This window comes from Carettochelys insculpta, chromosome 8 (assembly GCF_033958435.1).
Source record: "Carettochelys insculpta isolate YL-2023 chromosome 8, ASM3395843v1, whole genome shotgun sequence".
Classification (NCBI taxonomy): Eukaryota; Metazoa; Chordata; order Testudines; family Carettochelyidae; genus Carettochelys; species Carettochelys insculpta.
Window position 1 is genome coordinate 7,364,123 of NC_134144.1, and position 23,728 is coordinate 7,387,850.

The 23,728-nt window shown below is 39.4% G+C and overlaps 1 protein-coding gene across 5 annotated transcripts in view; it reads left to right on the forward strand.

Moving 5' to 3' along the window:
- Nucleotides 1-23,728, forward strand: part of ERBB4 (erb-b2 receptor tyrosine kinase 4) — a 932,933-nt gene that overhangs the window by 352,599 nt on the left and 556,606 nt on the right. The window lies entirely within an intron of this gene.

A 23,728-nucleotide genomic window follows, 5' to 3' on the forward strand; every position in this document is an offset into this window, starting at 1 on the left:
ATTCAGTCAGATTCCAGTTTAAGGCCCTGAAGTAAGCATGGAGGAAGGGAAACATTTTAAGGGAGTATGAAAGGGCTCAGCTACAGTAAGACAGCACATTGCCACCAAAATGTGGTTAATTTTTATAGGGATGTGCGCCAAAAATCTGTATTATTACTCAACTGTCCTTAGATTTTTTTAGGAAGTACCTGAAAAAGCCTTCAGGTGATTTGCATTTTCTCCCCATCTAACCTGTCTGTATTTTTTCCCTTTCTTCTTCACTTTTGTCACTTGTGCCTGGATAGCCACAAATTTCTTCCAACTGATGTTTGTGACATGGAAAACTTTCAAAATTATTTATTGACTCTTGTCTTGTTTTCTCAATGCCTTTAACATTTGGGGAGAGGGCAACGTATAACCAATTCCCTTTGTGGTATGTTTTGTGCTTGGGTCGAGTTTATTTGGAACACTGTAGGTCAAGTCAAATGATACATATTGAAATAAAAAAGGGGAAAAATGCAGTTCTAAGCTCTACTTATAAACCAAGTATTTGGTCAAAAATGAGTTACTGAATTAGGGCACTAGTCACAGTCAATTGTGTAACAGTTCATAATATGGTCATCTCTAGAGCTGGCCAGAAAATGGCAATTCATGAGTCGTGCATTTGGGATGGAAGAATCCCAAGCATTGTTGCAGTCTGAGCACCAACTGGCCAAGTAGCAGTGTGTCAGAAAAGGACCTGGAGATTACAGTGGATAAGAAGCTGGGTGTGAGCCAACAGTGTGCCCTTGTAGCCAAGAAGGCTAATGGCGTATTGGGTGCATTAGGAGGAGCATTTCCAGCAGATCCAGAAATGCTATTGTTCCCTTTTATTTGACACTGGTAAGGCTACTTCTGGAGTATTGTTTCCGATTTTGGAATCCCCCAGCGCAGAAAGTATGTGCATGTATTGGAGAGAGTCAGCATAGGGCAAACAAAATGATAAGGGGATTGGAGCACATGACGTATGAGCAGAGGCTGAGGCACTTGGTTTTATTTAGGTTGCAGAAGAGAAATAGGAGAGGTGATTTGATAGCAGCCTTCAGCTTCCTGGAAGGGGATTGTAAAGAGGATGGAGAGAGGCTCTTTATCTGTAGTGAGGGTTGGCAGAACAAGGCACAATGGTCTCAAGTTACAGTGGGGGGAGGTCTAGGTTGGATATTAGGAAAAGTTATTTCATTAGGAGGGTGCTGAAGCACTGGAATGCATTACCTGGACAGGTGGTGGAATCTCCATCCCTAGAAGTTTTTGAGTCCTGGCTGGACAAAGTCCTGGCTGAGATGATTTAGTTTGAGTTGGTCCTGCTTTGGGCAGGGGGCAAGACTTGATAACCTCCTGAGGTCAATTCCAGCCCTAGGATTATATGATTCTATGAAAATGTTTGAGGTGTAAAATCTGTATTCAGTGCTTACCGGAAGGAAAACTAAATTGAATGGTCTTTTAGAGCTGTTTAAACATCCATTTTTTGACTGAAAACATCAGGTTTTGGTTTTGATTTGGATCTCTCTCTCTCTCTCTCTCTCTCTCGCTCAACTTGACCAGAGAATGCATGATGGACTTGGGAAACTTTGCTATTAAACTATCATCAAAATCATTATTTTCCATGTAATGTTTTATTTTTGACAATCTGGCATATTCTGATGAAAAAGTCATTGACTATATTGCAGCCAACTCTTTGGCTTTCTGTGCTTTCTTGGATGCTTTGGCCAGCAGTGAAATTGTTAAGAGTTTTGACATTTAATTGTCATCTTTAGGCTCCTGCGCTAATATCCATTGCTGAACAGGCCAGGTCTTAGCTCTCAGAATTATATTTTTTTAGACTGTCTGGAGATCCAAGCAGAGATCATTTTCCTATTTTATACATGGTTCGAAATTTGAAATGTAATTTACGACCCGATGGGGTAGATATCTTTTTAAATGACATCTTAGATTCTGGAGCACAATATGTTATCCCGCTGAAAGATACCTGCTCACCGAACAGGACTAATGTGTTTGTGACTGCAAGTAATTCTCCTTTGTTTCTGATCTTATCCCAAGAGTTTCAGAGCATCTGCCTGGCTCACAAGATAACACTTCTGTATTGCTCCATGGGACAGAAATGCTATGTTTTAACTAAGATCTGATCCAATTTGAAAAATCACCCCAAAATCTCTCCAAGCTTCTGCACCCGACTGCTTAGCTTACTGTTACCTTTTATAATTCTTCCTTACAGGGAAACGTATCTATGAAATGTGGCAATACCTGCAGGAAGGAAGTACGTTATAGAGTGATCTAAACTGTTGTGCTCTGTTTTCTGTAGACTCTATTGACATGCTTTAAAAGAGTGTTTCTTAAACGACGTTCCGTGGAGGGCTGGTGTTCCATGAACAACTGGCAGGTGTGTTATGAGCGTTTGCAAAAACACACTGGTGGTCCATATTTTCTGTTATTAAAGCCAGATACACTGGTACTTTTTCATTTCTAAGATACCTGATTAATCATTTTGTTCCTGCTGTATATGTTGCTGCTTCGTTGTTTGTATTGTTGTGCGACAACAAATTTATTTATTTTTTGGAAGAAAATTTCCATAGGCGTTCTGCATGAAAAAAAAAGAAAAAAAACGTTTTGGTGTTTTGTGGTCTCAAAAAGCGTAAAAAACACTGCTCTAAAAGGTCCTTAGTGTGAATTTATGCAGTACTGTTCAGATGGGACTAAATCCCTGCACATTTGGAGTGTATCATCAGGTGCTGCATGGGGCACATACAATGCAACATGTCAGCATGCTCTGCAGTTTACACTCAGGTACTTGCTGCACTGTGCAAAGAAGCCCTCAGTCCAAAACTATGGAAGCTGGGGTTGCAGGCTGCACTGGGATTCTAATGCTGCTGTAATGCTCAGTCAAGTCCCTTCTACCTTCTCAATGCCTTGCAGGGCAGAGAAGGCTGGCAGAAGAGGGGAGGCTATGGCGCATTCAGGTGAGAGAGGGCAGCAGAGGAGGAGGTGTTCTGTGGAGATAGCCAAGGATTCATGAAAACAATCCCTTATGATTTGCCCTTTTTGCGGAATGTAACTTCACCCATCTGTACAGTCACTGAGTTCTCTCCCCTCCCTCAATGGAATTTCCATTCCCTTTGCACTCAAGTAGTTCAAACGCTTACAGTGCCCTAAGTTGATCATGAAGAGGATGGTTTGTGCCCACCCTCGTTAGTACTCGTCATAAGCATGGTCAGATATCAGTAAGAACTCTATCCACCACCACATCCTCCACACACATATCATGTCTTTTTTTTTATTTGTGCACAGCTCTCACCAAATTGGTGTTCACTCTGTTGAGTATTAGCCTGAGTTTCCAGACTTATGTGGTTACTTCAGAGTCTCAGCTGTCACGTAAAGAATACAAACAAGTGTCTAGACCTTGACTTTGAGAAGAAAAGATTGATACAGTAATGTGCACTGAGTGCATTTTAAAGGCTAAAAACAGAAGGCAAATAGAAGAAACTCAGTTTATCTTTTTTTAAAGTTTTAAAGTTTCATGAGTTTCAAGTTTATCTTATACATTTTTGGAGCCTAACTCATGATTTTTGAGTGCTGAAGATCTTATGAAGTCCCTGTTTTGCACAAGATTCATAGTCCAGTTTGACAAGGGTTGGCTAAGCAATCCAAAGCTCTTGGTTTTAATACAAACGTGTTTGTTTAGTCTAAACCAAACCCAAGTCTTTAATCTCTCTATTTGAAACTGGGTTGGCATTCACTCAGCTAAGAGTTTCCACAACGGCTTTCACAAATGCACCAAACTTTCCCCTTTCATGTGGAACAGCTCAACTTGCATGTAAAACAGTCGTTTGGTGTGCTTATCAAGGTGGTGCTTGCATACACGTTGGCACCCCTATTTTCTTATTTGAAAACTGTGTTCAGCCTGACAGTCAAAATGGGCCTTGATGACACCATGGCACTTTGAATATTGCTGTTCTCATATGTATCAGGATGTAGTCTCTCTTAGCAGGTGGGTCAACAGATCTAAAACAAAAATATGGTGATTTTCCAGCAGGCTTTGAAGTCATGCTTTTTGCTGTTGTTTGGTGGTGGTGTCTGGGATTATCTTCATCTCCTCCACATATGTTTAAACATAAATTGCATTTGACTGCCATGACATTAATTATGGCCGAGGCGATCAAATGCAGCCCCTCTGCTGGTGAATGCAGCCCGTAAACCAGTCATGACTGACAAGGGGCTCAAGTGCTTTAGACAATTGGAATTTTATAAACTGTCCTTCCCTATCCCTGCCTCTACTCCGAGAGAACGTGACAGAATGGGCGCGCTCCGGAATCACCATCTGACAATCAGAATATCACACTGACAAGCACCAGTGCTCAGAACATGAACCTGAGGTGTTGCAGCAAAGATTTGATAGGCTGGCATATTATCCCCCCTTTCCCTCCCGAGGCATAGTTCCAATATTTTTATTTCCCTTTGTTCCAAGAAAAAAATCCCCTGAAATATGGAATTTCTTGGTGATATGTGGTTGAGGCGCTTGACTAAATATTGTAAAAACACACAGCAAGAGCTAATAATCATAAAAGCAGCACAATACAGTTCTCTGGTGCGAGCCTCATTTCACTTACTTTACAGTACGTTTGAATCACTGTGTAAATCAGCCGCTCAGTGTCCATACCATTAGCCTGGAATTTCGGCTCTCTGTGCACAGAAGCATAAGTGTTCAAGTGTCTCCTTCATGCAGCCTGAATAACAATTCAGCTCCAGATAATTGTTGTTAATTAAGCTATTCCAATCAGTCCCCGTGTTTTGGTTGTAATAAATAGTGAATGCCTGTGTAACCGCTGTCATCTTTGTTATTAGGAAGGGAAAACAAGAGAGCCCTGTTCCTTGAGACCGCACCTCATGGGATTTCCCTGGTGTCATTGAGTAGCCTTTCTTCTTGTCTCATCTCTCTTCCTTGTCTCTGCTTAAAGGTTGGAGGGGGGGCACCCTATTAGAATGCAGTGCTGAGCAGGCTCATTATTGTCAAATTAGATTCACTGACCTTCCCTGCTATTTACCAGTTACAGACAGGCAGCTTCAAGGACGTTTTGCAAGGGGTAAAATCACACCGAGTGCCACTCATAGCCAGCTAAAGCTCTCCTGCTTCTGCATTACTTGAATATGCAAGAATGCTTAAACCCAGTCACAAGCCTTACATTAATAGCGGAGTTCTTTAAAGGGATCACATGCTGAACCTGGTGTTACACCTCTCCCCCTCACCTCCTCACGTGCTCACGCAATTGGGATTAATTGGACCTTCAGGGGAAGTGTACAAGGAGGGTGATTTGTAGCACCAATAGTGAAAGCAGGATCCATGTCCCATGTAGGTGGGTGTTTGAAGTTTGGCCTTTTCTTTTTTAATATTTTCTTGATTTAATTTTAAATCAATTAAAAACATTAATTACCTATGCAGCACTGATACGTTACATTCTTATAATCCATCATCCTTTCTCCCTCTCTCTGTCTACTTGTTTGTTACTTCCACTTGGGTTTTGAAGTTTAAAATTAGACTCAAATTTCATCAGTGCCAGGACCCTGTCTTTTTACTAGTGAGATCACAATGGTGGTGGTGATACACTGTTATATCGTGCTGTTTATCTGCTGATCTCAGAGGCCTTTGCAAAGGAGCAGAGCAAAGAACCTGTGGATGTACTGCACCTTAGGCACATTCAGTGCTTGTAACACATTTTAGCTTAAAAAGCAATTGATCTACAGTTCTTTATTTTGCTATTGAACAGTAACATCTCTTCTGGTAACATTGATAGAAATGTAATTAAATATCAATACCGAGTCCTAGAAAGTCAATGGGAAAGTTTGCATCCATTTACAAGATCTGATCCCTTTCCCTGGCAGCAGAGCTATTGTTTCTTAAAACTTTCACTATGGTAAGGGGGCAATTTTAACAAGTGTAGATGTGTAGCCACATAACCACTGGACATGCTTTTACGCTGTCATCCGAGTGTCTGCGTTGCCAGAGCACTGGGTTCAGAGAAGGGGACATATTGCCCACTCACTGCCCTGCTGCCTTAGAGTGAGGGAGCTGAAGTATAGAGTCGTTCCTGAAATGAAATTTTTTCCTGATAAAATTGTTCACATTGTCATAGAGAAATGGCATGGTTTTGTTTTTGTGTTCAAAGGGGACAGGACAAAATACAGGATTTTTAAGGCCTTTTTTTTTTCCTCCTCACCAATAGCATAAAAAGCCCACAGACTTTGTGTGGGGCATCAGCCCTTTTCTATGTTTAAAGAAATGGGATCAAAACAAAATAAAAAAATCAGATGGGACTGGAAACTGTCCTCTACACATACTCAGTGTAGCTGTGTGCATGCACATGCAAACAATATTTGTTTCCCCTCTTAAACTATATAATTTCCAGTCAAGTTTTTGTGGTTTTGTTTGAAGGGCAGGTCTATGCTACTGTGGAAGATTGACCTGCTCATAGCCAATTTTGCGGAGTTTGAGTTCATTGTGTCTAGTACAGATACGTAAAATTGACCTTTCAGAGGTCGCAGTCAACTCCTGTACTCCTGGCAAGATGTGAGGAGTAAGGGAGGTCGATGGTAGAAATTCTCCTGTCAACCTTCCCCAGTATAGACAGCCAAGTTAGCTGAGTGGAGACGCATCATTTTTTAGCTAGAATTGCATGTCTGTGGTTGACTTTCTTAGCCTTCTGTAGGCATAGCCAAAAAGAGACAAACTCGACTACAAATATTACTCCATTGATAAAACAGTCTTATTATTGGTGCTTGGAGGAGTCACAGGTAGTGTTGTTCCTGCTCATGGGATACACCATTTAGATGATATTTCATTATCGTCTCTTGACGTTTTCCTTACCTTTATGCTCGTCTGTTGTGTAACTGTTTTCTTTGATTTATGGCAAGTGTTCTTCATTTACAGCAATGCCATAAATTGGGTGGTCTTATTTTCTATGGCTTATAAATTCAACAATATGACTTAAACCACAGAATGGAAGGGGGAAAAAAATCTTTTCCAACATCATTCTTATCACAACCAAAACCAAATACCCTACTTCTCCATACAAACCTATAACTAAGAGTGAAATAAGTTCATGCACTAGGCTTCTATTTTACAGCTAGTATTTTTGTATGCGTAGAATGCAAGACATTTAAATCTGATGAAAAGATGTGAGAAAAATATTGCAGCAAAGAAAACACCATTCAAAAAAAATGTGGAAAATGTATCCTATCACGCTATCCGCTAACTCCAAACTGTGCTATCCCTACACACATTGCAGAAACCGTCCTGATGAAATTACTGCTCAGGGAGTAATGTACTGTTCGGTGATAAAGGTTAGGGGTAGGAACAGGGCCCATGCCTGGTGCTGTTTTCACAAAGCTGGGGTTTTACCCTTTCAAACTGGTGTCAGTATTACCCTTCCACACGGTCCAAGGCAATCATACAGACTTATTTCAATACTAAACTGAAAAACAATACCTGACACTTAAGTATTCTCACTGCTTTTTAAATTAGAATGCAACAAACATAAATTCCACCCCCAGAAGAATTTTTTTTTCCAAAAGCCATGAGAATAACATAAAGGGGATTTATTAATTGCTCTGATAGTTCACATTTTCCAAACTGGGTGATTTAAGTAGCATGTAAATTCATATTTAGCCATCTAAATCAAATGGGCTTAATGTTCAGGCTATGTCTACACTAGCATTCCTCTTTTGAAAGAGGCATGCAAATGAAGGAAATCAAAAATGCAAATGAGGCATGGATTTCCATATCTGCAACTTCATTGGATAGTCGTCTTTCAAACCAGCTTCTTTCAAAAGAAGAAAAGCAGTGTAGATGCAGCTCTTTCAAAAGTAGTCCCCATCTTCGAAAGAACCTTTCTTCCTACTTTTTTTTTTTTAAGGAAGACGGATGCTTTCGAAGATGGAGATAACTTTCAAAAGAACTGCATCTGCATTGCTTGTCTTCTTTCAAAAGAAGAATATGCAAATGAGGTGCCAGATATGTAAATACATGCCTCATTTGCATTTTGATTTCCTTCATTTGCTTGCCTCTTTCAAAAGAGGACTACTAATGTAGACATAGCCTCAGAGGCACGGACCACTTTCAGCTCCTACGGACTGTGTGTGGGGTTTTGGGGCAGTTACCATTTCTGCAAAGTAGGCATCTTTGATTTGAGTGTTAAGTATGAATTTAGGAACTTGGGTTAAAGTACTTAATTTTGAAAAAAAGTGATCTCTTCTTGTATGTGTGCAGATGTTTGTGTATGTGTGAAAGTGCTGAGTACATGGGTGCTCTGGGACAGGCATGGCAAGAAGAAAAATGATTAAGTGCTAAGCATCCATTGGCATTCCCTCCATAGACTCCTCCCATACCCCTCAGCTCTTTCTGCCCACCACAATGGTGAGCATGAGGTGCTGGATGGGGGAGGCATGGAGCATGCTTGGGAGAGTCCCATGTCGGGAGCAGGACGTCTTCATGTCACCCTCCTATTTGTGAGCCCTTTGATGTTGGGAGAGTGGGATGAATGGAGCAGGAAGAGGTCAGGGAGGGCAGAAAGAGGAAAAGCGGAGTGGGGCCTTATGGGAAGGGGTGCATTAGGGAACAAGGCATTGGGCAGAGTAGGGATTGAAGGGCACCTGGGTCATTAGAAATGTGGACCTCTGTATATGTGTGCAAATGTATATGCACACCCCTTCTCTCTGCACATGCGATTGTAATTCATGTGGATATTTTGCAATTTGTGTCTAAGTATATAAACATACACCCTTACAAAATACCACATGAATCACTGTTTGTACATTAACTGTAAATAAAACATAACAAGTGAGGGATTGTTTATAATGCAACGCATTTGTTAGCTTTCAAATTAGGCTCCCCGTAATACAGATCAGCATTTCCCAACTTTTTTGCACTAGTGCAGACCCGCAGTTCTCACCAAACCTTTCACAGACCTCCAAACATCCCCCCCGCAAACTTTACAATTAGTTGTAACTTTGCAATTTATTTAAAACTTCTTTTCTATGAGCATTTTTATTTATCCTTTCTTTTTTTCACAGACCTTCTGAAATACTCGTGCAGACCCATCAGGGTCTGTGGACCCCAGGCTGGGAATCTTTGATTTAAAAATAAATAAATAAAATAAAAAAAGGTTTCACGTTTCTACATCTAACAAAAAGTCCTGCTCAATGTAGACTCTGCGCAGTAATACAGTTTTCTGTTTTTATTACTAGATATAAGAGGGAGTGTTCAGGAAAAGAAAAGTTAATTAGAAGTCTTTGCATTCTTTCTCAAACTTGTTAGATTAAAATAAGTCTTATTTTACACATATCAACATGAGGCCCAATAGTGCTCTGTCCTTTATCTCTGTAAGGTCTGTAGGATCAGCCTCCAAATTTATCTTGCCACTCGCTATGCAGCAATCAGAATAACTTGATATTAAGCTGTACAACCAATGGTGTTCACAGCAATATGTAAATATCTAAGTAATATTTAATCCACTATCCTGTATTACGTGGAATTTCTTGTGTATTTGATAAGTTTTTTTCTTTTTTCCTTGTTGTTTGTAAGCATGTGTGTTCATCAGTGGAAAATAAACTACAGTAGTTTAACTTCGGTTTAGGAAACCTGTGAATATTAGTGCAAAAAATAAGTCATACTCTACCAAGTTGCACATTCAGCTTGAAGAAGTTAGAGAGCATCGTTACTGTCAGTTAATTTTGTTTTCTCTCTAGCACAACTGAGAAGAGGTTATCAAGCCCTGAAGGGGCTATTCTTTGCTTAAACACTAAATTTATTTGGTCCCTGGTGATAAGTTGTTTTTCTTTATTTCCCATGTTTGTCTGTAGTTCTCCTAGGTTTAATATTGCAAAATTGCTAGAATTTCTTGTTAAATAAAATCTTAGCTCAATCTGATTTAATCTCATAGACGTTTGATCCATTTAAGTATGTGACTTATGGATTATATGACAGTTGCTAATTTACTCCATGCATTCTTGTTCTGTGTAATTGTAGTTTGCAGGAAGCAAGGAAATATTTTTAACATCACAAGTAACCACGTGGTTACTCTGTAATTACATAATAATTCTCATGCACTTAAATGGTCAACAATTACATTAACATGTGCTTTGCGAAATAAAGCACTGATAATGCCCTCATCTGAGCTGTAGATTTTGCACAAGCACATCATGAAATGTTGAGAAAGAAGAGCAAAATAAACCTTTATCATATTGCCAATGTAGTTTAAAATATACCAACAGGGTATAGAAACTGCCACAAGAACCCTACTCCTGTTCCCACTGAAACTGATGGCAAGACTGTTAATTTCAACGGGGTTGTGATCAGGCCTACACTGAATGAATCAACTTCCTTGTGTGCCCCTGAAATTGGAATGTTTGTACACTGTTAATTAAAATGCGTTTAAGTAGAGCAAATGCGTGCAGAATTCAGGCATCCCTCTACAAAAAAGCCCCCTGGCTGTTCTAGAGACAAATACAGTACGCCTCCTCAAAGCGTTGCAGTGTTGTTGGAGTTGCTATGGAATTCTGTTGCTGCATTGCCAAGGCAATGCTCTTTGCAAGTTAAGCAGACGCTCGGCCTTCCAGAAGAGCGCCTGCTTTACAGAGAGAGAAGGGAAAATCAGGAGTACTACATGTTTTCTAGCTAAAAAGCATTATCCATACTAAAGGTAATTGGTTTGGTACCAACTTCACCCCAGATGTGACAGGGGCCTCTCAGTGAATTAGTTGTTGGTTTAAAACACACACAGAAACACTCACAAAAGTGTTACTTTTTCATGTTACGTGGTGACTCATTTAGTGTGGCTTGTCTTCTCTTTTCTTCCCCTACCCCCAAGAAACCTGCCTGTCATTGTGCACTGATGAGGAAACATAAAACCTGCCCAATGTCTGGCTGTTCCTGTGCTGGTGATAACCCACAGACCATAGTGAGCCAGGATAGCAGTTGGCATGCTGGCAGGTGTGGTGGAATTATGTTCATGCTCTCTAAGGAAAGTTAACTTCACACCAGATAGCCCTGAGGATTATAACTGTAAATGACTATTCTGAATGGGACAAAAATTTACTGTTGTGAAGTGAAGAGTTCCAGCATGGATGCAGGTGGTTAATAGCATGAAAGTGCCCTGGTGCAGTGGATTAAGAACACTTCTGAAAATTGCATAGTCAGGGTACTAGTTTGTAATCTTAGGCTGGTATTTTTGTACTTGGGTGCTGAAAGTGAGGTCTCTAGATCCATATTTAAGAACCTAAACAAAAGTGGACCGATTTTCAGAAGTACTGGGTACCAGGAACTCTCATTAACCTTATTAGGAATTACTGATGGTTATCCTTCATTTGGGTGCCTAAAAGCAGCTTTAGGGTTTTACCTTCAGGCAACAATGGTTGCAAATGTAGGCTTTTACTTACACAGAAGTGAAATGGGTCCAATACCATGTGTACTTACGAGCCTTCCTCACAAGTATCTTTCAAGTGTAGATTAGTTAACAGTTGAACACAGAATCTTCATTCCAGAAATGTGAGGAGCCTCCAAGATTAAAATCTTTGCTTGTTATTAAATTTGCCTAATGGTGATTGCTTAGTTCCCCATTTTCTGCAGCTATCATTGTGAACTCAGCAGTCCCATTGTCTTCTACTCTCCGTCACCTCTGGCAGATTCTCTCTGGTTCCCAGGGGAAAAGCCACAGTGTAATCTTCCTCTACTCAGTGATGGTGGACCTGGCAGCTCCCTTGTCCCTGTCCCCATTTGCTGATCCCCCAAATACATACTACACTTTAATTGTTTTTAGTTAACATAAATAAGGCTCCAGCATCCACACCAGTGTTTAGAAAGCAAAAGAAAGTTTTGATTTATTAGCCAGAAAGGGATTTTTAGGCTAGTTTGCATTTTGTTTGCATCAATCATAAATGACAACGCAGGAGATCAGTTTCACTTGTAGAATGGCCTTTTGTGTCATTTGATAGATTTCTTATCTGAAGTCCTTGGTCATGGGGAAAAAATACTTTCATTGCCCTCACTAGGGGAGAACATGGGGATCAAGGAGAATAGGTGTTTAATCTTCTGTGACGAACACGATTGGTCAGATTGGGAAGGATAACGATGAGGAGTAATGGAAAGCATAACGATGAAGATTAACTATCCAGTGCTTCAATCAGCAAGTAAAGATCTATTCCGTGGTGTTATCTGTCCTTTGGGTAGAAAACCTTGACTGACAGGGAAGAAATTTGAAGAATTTATTTTAAAAGTCTAAAGTAAGGAAATCTTAAAGTATGGTGACTTCAGTCCAGACCTGGAAGAGGATCACCAATTCGGTGTAAAAGCAGTCTGTAGGCCTCTCTAAACCAGACTGTACCAACTGATTCGTTTGGTTGCATGTTGCATTTCGAACTAAACTAGGGGTATGAGTACACAGCAAAGTTATTTGAAAATAACAACCATTATTTTGAAATAACTTTGTGAATGTCTACACAATGCAACCACCATTTTAAATAATTTTCAAATAGTGGTTGCCTTATTGCAAAATAGGTAAACTACCTCATTCCATGAAGAATAGAATAGAGCCTATTTTGAAATAAGCCATAATGTGCTCAATGGCTCTATTTCAAAATAGGCTCTATTGTGTGTAAATGCTCTATTTTGAAACATCTGAGCACTATTTTGAAATGCATTTTGGCTATGTCTACATAGCATGCTGTTACAGGCAGCATCTTGTAAATGAGGGCACTTGACAATGCAAATGAGGTGCTCATTTACAAATTCTGTGCCTCATTTGCATACTCTCATGAGATCCTTGTCCCAGCAGAGGTTTCAGTTGCCACTAAACAAGCTGTATAGACAAGGGTTTGTTGACCAAAACCCCCTTGTCAACAGCCTCTTATCCCTGACAAAAATGAGGAAGAAGTGTCTGTTGACTGTCTCATTTGCATAGTCACATGCCTTCAATTTCATGACCCTGCCAGCAGCCACACTCTGTGTAGACATAGCCTTTGTGTGTAGCTGTGCTATTCGGGATAAGCTATTCTGTAATACATCTTCTGGAATAATTTATTCAAGAATAACACTGCTCCATAGACATGGCTTAGGTATGCTGGAGTGAGGTTATATATATAAACAAAGGTAACTGGTAATGAACAGCAAACGGGCCATCTCCAGGGAGGCTCCAGGTGAGTGTGCCCAAGCAGGAGAGGAGACCTTGCCTGACCAGGGACTTGAACCCTACTCCCTCAGATTAAAAGCCTGATGCTCAGTTGGTAGAGTATCAGACTTTTTTAATCTGAGGGCGCAGGGTTCAAGTCCCTGGTCAGGCAAGGTCGCCTCTCCTGCTTGGGCGCACTCACCTGGAGGCTCCCTGGAGATGGCCTGTTTGCTAAAGGTAACTGGTGTTTTCTTTCGTCTCCTGCTTATGATGAGGAAATGTTACATCCCATCTAAGCTATGGATGTGTTAGGTCTCGTAACATATTTACTTATGTGTACATAAAAAAGTTTTAAATTTTTTATCTTTTATACATTTTTTGAATCCAGTGTTTGCCCTACCAGTTTGCCATTTTGATTATAGTGAAGAGGCTGTGTTGAATCATAGCCTTTTTAAGAAAGGTTCCATTAAACAGTGGAAGGGTACAACTAGGGCAAAGGGCCAAGACTCCTGCTGGTGCCTAGAAACCGTGTGTCACCTTCATCCCCACGGCATCCCACTAGCTTGGAGGCATGTACTGTCTCTCTTAAGCTAAGCAAGCGATTCCAGATTCACTGCAAGACCTCAAGGAGAACCAGATGATAGCGCAGATGGCTGATGACTGATTTGGCAAAGTTTGACGAGTGGAAATTATTTGTTTTAATTGCCTGTCAAGTCTGGTATCTATGGTGGAGTTAATGGTCTACTACCTAAACTCAAAGCAAAATCAGGAAGGAAATGCAGAGGACCGGCAGTAACGGTGAAAGGGGGGCAAAGTAAACCAGTTTACCTGGAGCCCTGGAGAAGAATGACTGGCACAGCCTAAAGAATCTTTACCTACTTTCTAGTGCAATGTGCATGGTTCACATCCTGCAGCCCAGTTTCACTCTGTGATGTTGTAATTAAAGAGGACAAAACGTGTATGAGGAAATTAGATGAGAAATGAGGTTGGAAGACATAACTAAACATGACCAGGCAACAAAGGATGACATGGTCTAATATGACCAATTATCCTTCAAACCCTGCTAGTTGTTAATGTGATATCATATTGACTGATACGCATATATTTACTAAATCCTCTGAAATGTGCTATACCATAAAACAAATGGATTTTTTCAGAGCATAATGCAAAATCTGCATATCAGCCCAGGAAAGAGTAATCACGCATAAATAATCATTCTTGATTAAGATATAGTCACTTTCAATATTTATAAATACCTATCACTTCTTCATAATAACCTCCAAGGACTGAAAAATTATTTCTCCTTGGAAACTGTTTTGTCATTTCAGAGACATCTTTCTCGTAGACATCCTCTGATGAGTCCTTCATGAAAGGGAGTGAGCCCAGATGAACCAGCTTCAGGAATAAGATTTACGAGGGACAATGACCAAAGTGTGTCAAACAATATTGGGCTGAGAGGGGTAAACATGTTAGTCTGTAGATTCACAAATAACAAGCAGTCCTGTGGGACCTTAGGCACGCCTATACAGCAGCGTTGTTTTGAAATAACCCATTCTAGAATAGCTTTTCTGAAATAGCTTATTTTGAAATAACACAGCTGTACACAAGAATGAATTTCAAACTAGCAGCCAGCTATTTTCAAATAGCATGTCTGGACACGTAGCAAATATTTTGAAATAGTTCCATTGAGCGCCATTATGTCTTATTTTGAAATAGCACTACTCCATGTCTTAACAGCTCCTATTTCAAAGTAGGCCTTATTCCTCCTCTGATGAGGTTTACAAAATTCAAATTAATGCGCCCACTATTTCAAATTTATTTCAAATTAGCATGTGCATAGTGTAGATGCTAGCAAAGTTATTTTAAAATAACAGCTGTTATTTCAAAATAACTTTTGTGGTCTTAGCCTTACAGACTAACAAAATTTATGAGGCTATGAGCTTTTGTAGGCAAAACTTACTTCCTCAGATGAAAAATTATTGGGCTGGTAACAAAGTTTTTTCAAGGTGTTTCATTCAATCATGAATGACAGTAACTCAAAGTAAAAAAAAAAAATAGAAAAAAACCCCACAAATTATAAGATTTCTTCTAGCAATTGGACAGAAGTTTAACTTCATTTCTAATACATCCATGTCGCATGAGTACTGGGCCAGTTTTTGGTCCATTCATTCATGCTGAATAGTACCTTAATCCATTAGTAGTGCAATTAAAATCAGTAACATCATTCAGATCCTAAGAATTGTCTAATATTCTAAACTGTTACCAGATAGGCTGTAAAGAATCAGGTTAGCTGGCTCAGTGTTGACTATGCATTTGCAATAGTGTTTTAGCTGTGTGGATCCCAGGATCCTAAGGAAATAAGTTGAGCAAGGTAATATATTTTATTGGATCAACTTCTGTTGGTGAAAAAGACAAGCTTTCAGGCTACTCAGAGCTTTTCTTTTGTCCAGGGAAAACTTGTAGATAGTCTCCTCCACCAGCAGAATCTGGTCCAGTAAAAGATGATATCTCACCTACTTGGTTTCTCATGCTTTTGTAGTGAGTGGAGATGAGAATAAATTGTGACAACTAATCATGTGTAAACCCAGAGGCTGAAAGCATTGCTAGCTGACATGAGGTTATGATTCCTCCTTACCCTGGTGTATGTTGATGGCAAAATCATATTCAGTGTCATCTTGCTTCATTTATAGAGACATATTCAAATATGGTCACAATTTGTAATATAGACAAGTCTGAAAGGAATACAATCCCACTTGTGTCAGTTGAGCATTTTATGAGGGAGCACAGAAAAAATTCCAATCTACGTATCCTGTTCCGTACATTTCTGACTTGCCAGCTAACTACACAGCCCCCTCAAACCCACTTTCTAATTGTCTCTAATAAAAGCATTCTTTTAGATAGAAATACACACTTCTACATGGAATCATCCTTCAATACCATTAAATGACAGGGAAAAAAGGGTTTCTGAATTCATATGTTTTGTTTCCCCCCAAAAGAGATCTGCAAAAGTTTACATTCAGTGAGACTCTTCCTTAGAACATTCCTAATTGAAAAATATATACAATATAGTTTATTATCTGGAAGAAGCTAGAAGAGTTACAAAGTAATGAAAATTCCAGGAGAGAGTTTCTCCCTTCTTTCTGTACTTTTGACAGGAAAGGGGAATCTAGGTTATTGTTAAGAGGTGAGGCTATAATAAACACAATGTTAAGTACTACAAATTTGCGAGTAATTAGTGGCTTCTTAAAGGACCCACAGGCATTTTTCTCTGAAAGTTGTAGAAACTTGGCACAGATGCTTCAGGCTACTAATAAAACATTACTTTATCCATTCCTTCAATTGTCCCTGACAATGTCTTGTCTATAAAAGCTAATTTAATTAAGTAAATAAATTACTATCAAGAGTAGCATACAAATGGTTTTCAACTGTGTGAGAAAGAGGCAGTGTATTGTTTAGCTCACCTTGTCCAAAGTAAGAGAACTTACAATTCTGTTTTTGTAAACAGTGTCCTGAAATCAATGAGTCTGATATTTTAAGCATGGTATTGTGTCTATACTGCCTGAATGACAAATCGATCAACAAATGAAAGTCGTGCTGCACTCAAGCAAAGCCTCATGTAGAGAGAGAGAAGTGATTTTTATGCATCGATGCCAGTGCCTTGTCCTGAGATTCTTTTCCTCCTAAAAAAAGTCAAACTTAATCTTTCATGGTTTTAAAAGAATGAAAGGTAAATCTCTTAGGGCTTTTGTACACATGGAACTGTTATTCTTGAATAACTCAATATATGGATTTTCTTATTTCCGAATAAGATTATTCTACCATTGGATTACACATGAGTTTATTGAAGAATCATATTTGCTGAATCAGTCCATGAACAGACAAGCCCCTTAGGCAATTTGATTAAAAAAAATTAAAGATCTGTGGTTGAGGTAGAAAGTTAAAAAAGAAACAAAGTTAAACTAAGTTGAAAAAGAAAGAAAAAGAGAAATAGAAGACTACAGGTTGAACCTCTCTAATCCAGCCAGGACTGGTGGCTGAAAACAACTTTATGGGACCATGGGAAATTGGGCCACACCCACAATAAGTGGTCATTCTGATAACTAAAATCATGCCAGATTGCACAAGTTGCTGAACAAGAGATTCCGGATTAGAGAGGTTCAACCTGCCATTAAATTGAGTTAAAATTATTTCTTCATTTAAATATGTGATCATCACAAGAGCAGCATAAAACTCTTATTTGTTGGGACTTTTAAGTGCATTCAGTTTGATTGTGTTCACATTTGCTACTTTGGCTAGTTTGAAATGAGCGTTTGAATGATTTAGTATTGATGGAAAAAATGGTAATGGAAAATTTAATTTCAAACTTGCATGCAAAAGTGTGTTTGGAATGTGTATGCATATAAATGTTTGCACACTTATCAAGTCAGAGAACAGAGTCTCTCGTCTGTGATTTAGCTGCCCATTCACAAAGTACACACCCTGAGCTTTGAATATTTGTGACCTAATCCCTAGATGGATTTTTTTGCACTAATGTCCAGTTGGGGGCAGACTGCATGAAGATATATCCTGAATAAATGGTTCGCTCTTTTGGATGATGTCATATGGGTGGCTGGCCCTTTCAGATGATGTCAGTGCTGACCTTAAATCCCAAGCAGACAATACTTTCTTTTCAATTCTCTCTTGGATAAACACCCAAATCCATCCTTTTGTGCTTTATGGTCGCACAATTAATGAGAGCGATGAAGAGAAGCAGTTGATGCAGCGGATGAGAGGATGTGCAAGTGGAGAAAATGACACTTTGAACTGTCCTTTTCTGCAGACTTCCAAGATGTCCCATCAGCAGCAATTTGTGGCTCTCTGAGCCTCTTGCAGACTGCTTTCTAGTGTAAAAGGTAATCTGGGAGCCAGTTAATAGATCCCATTTTCTTTTTTATATGAAAAAATAGCAGTCTGTTGAGCTATAAACTACTGCTGAAAGAGCAATGGGGTAGCTGGGGGGTAGCAAGGCATAGTCAAGAACATCTGAAATAATAAAGTAAAATCAGAAGGTGTTAGCAAAATGGTATAAGCACTGTTCCAACTAGTTGGGAGATGGCACTGATAATCTTTCTCCTATTTTTTTATCCTTTTAGTAGGACTGGCTGTTCATGCTGAAAGGATGCATTGCACAAAACAGCTGGCTTTATTTTAAAATGAGATGTAGCCATATTTGGATAGTGATAAGCTACAACAATATGTCTTAATAGGTATTGGACTTCTCAGGGAATGGAAAGCACTTCGCCTTCAAGCTGATGATAGGTGTGCATGGGTGCTTACTGTCATGACTTCTTGCCATAATAACAACAAATGTGAGGAAATTGCCATATGCTTGCAGATAACCTGTCTACAGGGAAACTTATTTTTCAAAGCCGCATGTTACATGCACATTCGTCACTTGTGGCTTGTGGAGCGATCTGCTCTTCACTTGTGTGTATTTATTGGAAAATGTAATATAGGATAATATAGGATCATGAGGATAATATAAAATCAAATAATATAGAATCAAATGAAGCAAAAATCCTAAAGGAATCAAAATGTTCCATAGAATCATTATGGATAACAATTCATTCCTCTAATATGAATATGGCATTAGGAATATATTACCGACCACCTAACCAGGACAGTGATAGTGATGCTGAAATGTTAAGGGAGATTAGAGAGGCTACCAAAATAAAAAACACAGTAATAATAGGAGATTTCAATTATCCCCATATTGATTGGGTGCATGTCACCTCAGGACGGGAGTCAGAGATTAAATTTCTTGATGCCTTAAATGACTGCTTCTTGGAGCAGCTAGTACAGGAACCCACAAGGGGAGAGTCAATTCTCGATCGAGTCTTGACTGGAACACAGGATCTGGTCCAAGAGGTAACTGTTACTGGACTGCTTGGAAATAGTGACCACAATATAATAACTTTTAATATTCCTGTGTTGGGAAGAACACCGCAGCGGTCAAACACTCTGGCATTTAATTTCAAAAAGGGAAATTACGCTAAAATGAGGAAGCTAGTTAAACAGAAACTAAAAGGTAGAGTAATTAAACTAAAATCCCTGGAAGCTGCATGGAAACTGTTTAAAGACACCATACTAGAGGCCCAACTTAAATGTATACCCCAAATAAAAAAACACAGTAAGAGACCTAACAAAGAACCACCATGGCTAAACAGCCATGTTAAAAAGGCAGTGAGAGAGAAAAGGGCAGCTTTTAAAAAGTGGAAGTCAAATCCTAGTGAGGAAAATAGAAAGGAACATAAACACTCCCAAATTAAGTGTCATAATGTAATAAGAAAAGCCAAAAAAGATTTTGAGGAACAGCTAGCCAAAAATTCAAAAAACGATAGTAAAATGTTTTTTAAATACATTAGAAGCAGGAAGCCTGCTAAAAAAGCAGTGGGGCCCTTGGACGATAAAGATATAAAAGGAGCCATCAAGGAAGACAGTGCCATTGCGGAGCGATTAAATGATTTCTTTGCTTCAGTCTTCACGGCTGAGGATGTTACAGAGGTTCCTAAATCTGAGCCAGCCTTTTTAGGTGACAAATCTGAGGAACTCACTCAGATTGAAGTGACATTAGAGGAGGTTTTGGAGTTAATAGATAAGCTGAATAGTAACAAGTCTCCAGGACCAGACGGCATTCACCCAAGGGTTCTGAAAGAACTCAAATGTGAAATTGCGGAGTTATTAACAGTGGTTTGTAACCTATCCTTTAAATCCACTTTGGTACCAAATGACTGGAAGACGGCCAATATAACGCCAATATTTAAAAAAGGCTCTAGAGGAGACCCTGGCAATTATAGACCGATAAGTGTAACATCAGTACCAGGCAAATTAGTAGAAACACTAGTAAAGAATAAAATTGCAAGGCACGTAGAAGAGCACGAATTGTTGGGCAAAAGTCAGCATGGTTTCTGCAGAGGGAAGTCGTGTCTTACTAATCTATTAGAATTCTTTGAAGGGGTTAATAAACATGCAGACAAGGGGCACCCAGTGGACATAATATACCTAGATTTCCAGAAAGCCTTTGACACGGTCCCACACCAAAGGCTTTTATGTAAATTAGGTGGTCATGGGATAGGAGGAAAGATCCTTTCATGGATCGGGAATTGGTTAAAAGACAGAAAACAAAGGGTGGGAATAAATGGTAAATTTTCACAATGGAGGAGGGTAACTAGTGGTGTTCCCCAGGGGTCAGTCCTGGGACCGATCCTGTTCAACTTGTTCATCAATGATCTAGAAAATGAGGTAAGCAGTGAGGTGGCAAAGTTTGCAGATGACACCAAGTTGTTCAGGACAGTCAAAAGCAAAAGGGATTGTGAAGAACTACAAAAAGATCTCAGCAAACTGAGTGATTGGGCAGCAAAATGGCAAATGAAATTTAATGTGGGTAAGTGTAAGGTAATGCATGTTGGGAAAAATAACCCAAATTACACGTACTACATGATGGGGTCAAATTTAGCTACGACAGATCAGGAAAGGGATCTTGGAGTTATAGTGGATAGTTCTCTGAAGACATCCACGCAGTGTGCAGCGGCAGTTAGTAAGGCAAATAGGATGTTAGGAATTATTAAAAAAGGGATCGATAATAAGACAAAAGATATCATACTTCCCCTATATAAAACTATGGTACGCCCACATCTCGAGTACTGCGTGCAGATGTGGTCTCCTCACCTCAAAAAAGATATATTGGCATTAGAAAAGGTTCAGAAAAGGGCAACTAAGATGATTAGGGGCTTGGAACGGGTCCCATATGGGGAGAGGCTAGAGAGACTGGGACTTTTCAGTTTGGAAAAGAGGCGATTGAGGGGTGATATGATAGAGGTATATAAAATCATGAATGGTGTGGAGAAAGTGAATATAGAAAAATTATTTACCTTTTCCCATAATACAAGAACTAGGGGACACCAAATGAAATTGATGGGTAGTAGGTTCAAAACTAATAAAAGGAAATTTTTCTTCACAGAGCGCACAGTCAACCTGTGGAACTCCTTGCCCGAGGAGGCTGTGAAGGCCAGGACTCTATTAGGGTTTAAAAAAGAGCTTGATAAATTTTTGCAGGTTAGGTCCATAAATGGCTATTAGCCAGGGATAAAGTATGGTGCCCTAGCCTTCAGAACAAGGGCAGGAGATGGATGGCAGGAGATAAATCACTTGATCATTGTCTTCTGTTCTCCTTCTCTGGGGCACCTGGCATTGGCCACCGTCAGCAGATGGGATGCTGGGCTGGATGGACCTTTGGTCTGACCCAGTATGGCCATTCTTATGTTCTTAAGGCAACATCACCTTTTCCTGTGCGTATTTCAGATACAGAAACCACTTATAAACATTTTCTCTCATTTTTAGCAGACTTGTGATCACTGTGGTGTGTGAATTTCTAATCCAGGCTGGAATGTTCACTGACAGAGATGACTAAGGCAGATGTGTTTAGAAGAGAACAGCAAGAAATGATACATACATCACAATTCTCCTCCAACCAATCTCAGGATCAAGAGAATTATTATTTTTTAAGCAATGGAGGTGCTCGTACTGGGACAGCTCTTTAATGTGTGATCTTTATTTTATTGCTTCTAGTCAATTTCTGGTGATGTATATAGATGTGTTTAACAATACACAGTGATGTGCTTTGAAGAGGCACTATTATATTTATAAAATATAGATTGCAAAGTTTTTGAAGTGCAGGGGAAAGCTGACATGTTTTGGCATAAATGTATTAACACCCACAAGTGCTGAAGTGTATATCGCAACAGCAGCCTTTAAAATATGTATCTGATTGGTGCATTTATATGCAAAAAGCAGCGAGAGCAGATAAGTGTCAGGTATTGTTTTTGTTCCATGAACTGAAAATATTAGAGATAACTATTTAATATCATCTATAAAAGTCAGGATTAGATGCAATTAACTAATTAATTAGATGCAAATCAAGACACAATTCAGCAAGCTACTTAACCATGTCCTCAAATGTAAGCTTATGTGTGTCATGCTTGCTACAATTAAGTGCACATTGAGAACCTTGTTAAATCCAACCCTCAAAAATTTGTTACAATATTGCTGTTCTGTATCTTTTTGGGAGTCGCTTCTTACAGTTTTAAAAATGCATACTTCAAACAGTGCTGTATCCTAACAGGTTAAAATACACTTCCTGACCTTTTCTGGATGCCCTCATTTTTGATTTTCTGCCATATGTCTCAAGCCAATATGTTCCTTCTCCCAAAGAACTTATTCTCTGTTTGGCTTTGGCTTTTGTTCAGATTGTGAAAGACTAGTAAGGAATTCTTTCTCGTATCTCCAAAGCGACATCTGAACACGCTATATGAAATTTACAATGGGCATTGCGCAAAGAAGCCTAATGACTCTGACTCCCTAGTGGGGATTCTGACATTGTTCCAGATAAACTAGAACTCCTTTGTTATTATAAATAAGACCTGTATTTTCAGCCACTGCAGGGATCATTTTTACAGTACTTGTTATATCTTTGAGTTAAAAAAGAACTATATCAGATTCCTCTACTTCACCTAGCAGTTCAAATCCCAGGAAACGGAGGTTGAAGGCAAATGGAAGACCTACACCTTTAGATCTTCCCATGAAGAACTTGTTAGGATGGTTCTCATTAGGGAATTTGTCACTATTGGGAAGAGAATTCACCCCAGAGAAGCTTCTTATCATTTAGTATTGTACTGGGTAGTGCCTCATTGCATGGGCGGGGAGGAGAGAATCTCTTTTCTGAAGCGGGGAAAGGAGTTACAGAAGATACTGAAAGAACATTTGAGGACGTTTCTCTCCTAGAATATTTTAAAACTTTGACACCTTCATTTTTTTCCTGTCTAAATCATTCTCTAGTTTGTTTCTCTTACATGTTCAGGCTTCCTGAATTTGGCAGTACTTGGCAGAGCATACTGTTGGGACCATATGGTCCATTATAAAGACTCTGTTGGGAGGAAATCCCCATATACAAGCTAGAGAGCACACGAGCAGCTTCATGTAATATAAGGACTATGCAGTAGGGTCTCAAGATTTGCGAGGGCTCCAGGGGCAAGCAGCCGCTTGGGTGCTCATGAATAATGGAATTCATGAGCATTAAGTTTGCGAATCGTGAGGCTTTACTGCAGTTAATTTTTCTCTAAATTGCAAATGAAAGTATTTGACAAGACAAGGTCAGCCTAGAAGTCTATTCTGGTTTTAAAATCTTGAAAACTGTGAGTTGTCCTTCTAGTTTTAGAGGTCTAGTCTGGTCAATGGCAAGTCTCTGGGGTTCATTGAAACTGAGAGTTTGCCATCCTACTTGTGCATAGCTTGGTGATACTCTTTTGCTTTTTAAAGCCTTTGGCTTGTTTTCTGGTTCGTACCACAGTGTTGTCTCCTTTGGTCATGCACATTACACTTGTGAGATCACCGTGGGGAACATTTGTACCCATCACTGCTGCTATTAAAACAATTTGCAGTATTTCCCTGCATGACCTAACAGACACAGAGGCTAAAACAGGATTTTTATTGCATTTAGGAGTGTCTTTGTCTTCCAGTTTTGTTCC